This window comes from Scleropages formosus, chromosome 14, assembly GCF_900964775.1.
Source record: "Scleropages formosus chromosome 14, fSclFor1.1, whole genome shotgun sequence".
NCBI lineage: Eukaryota > Metazoa > Chordata > Actinopteri > Osteoglossiformes > Osteoglossidae > Scleropages > Scleropages formosus.
In genome coordinates this window covers 14,033,972-14,035,079 of record NC_041819.1, presented here as the reverse complement: position 1 = coordinate 14,035,079, position 1,108 = coordinate 14,033,972, and positions in this window count along the sequence as shown.

Here is a 1,108-nt window from a genome sequence, read left to right as displayed (position 1 = left end):
AGGAGCATTTTTTTTTTTTTGGTTCACTGGAGCATTGTTTGCTGTTACCAATTAGTGCATTTTGTTAGTTGTGTTATGTATTAGCAGTGATTTCAATGTGAAGTGTAAACAAATGGAAGTTTTTTTTTTTTTTTTGTAAATGGAAAGGAGTATTTTCTTCAAAGATGTGAACACGGATGTGTAACATTCTTCTGTTGTATGGTACCAGTCAAAAGTCTGAGTGCACAGCTGGAATTTTTTTTGTTTTTTACTTTTCATTTTATTATTTTAAAAAATTCTTTATCGAGGTATTGGATGAACAGCTTCGATGAGGAGATGAGGCTCCAGCTCTTCTCCAGCTCTTTTGCTTTGCTTTCACTCTCCTGTCCTGTTAGTCCTTACACAAGTGATGCCCAGGCTGTCCAGGTGTACTCAAACTTTTAACGGGTGCTGTACACTGGATGTAACCTGGGATTCAGTAGCTGCTGCCACTCCCTGTGTACCAGCAACTCTGCACACCATCCTCCTCGACGCCTCTTCCGAGCATTACTGATGCGTACGACTTAGCACCACTAATTCTCAGGTAACACATAGGACTGATCATGCACTTTAAAGAGCACAGAAGTTAGGAAAACCTCCTCAGTGATTTTTTTTTTTTTTTTTTTTTTTTTTTTTTTTTTTTTTTAAATTTATCTCCCCCTCCCCCAACTTTTAAATGTCTCTCCAGGCACTTATAGAAAGGGTTATCTTGGTAGTGGAACAAAAAGAGTCCAGGCATGTTTTGTACCTTAACTGCTATTTCAGCCTGTCTGGTCACAGTGTTTTTTCCTGAACTGATTTGATATTTCAGGGGGTATTTGTGCACCTTTACCAATATCATTTCATTTTTCCTTTTAAGTATCAATTAAGCATATTAGTTGAAAATGTGAGGACATGAGCTGGACTTTGGGGACGTGCTGGAATCTCTGCCCGAGACAGACTGGACACCGATCAGGAAGGAGGTGGTTGACGGTCTCTCCATGAGATGCTGATGGAAGTGAGTGTGTGTCCTGTGAAGGAGCCCCAGGTGGATCCCTCAAGGACCCATCAAAGACCTCGGTGATGATCTTTGTCCCCACGAGGAGTCCTT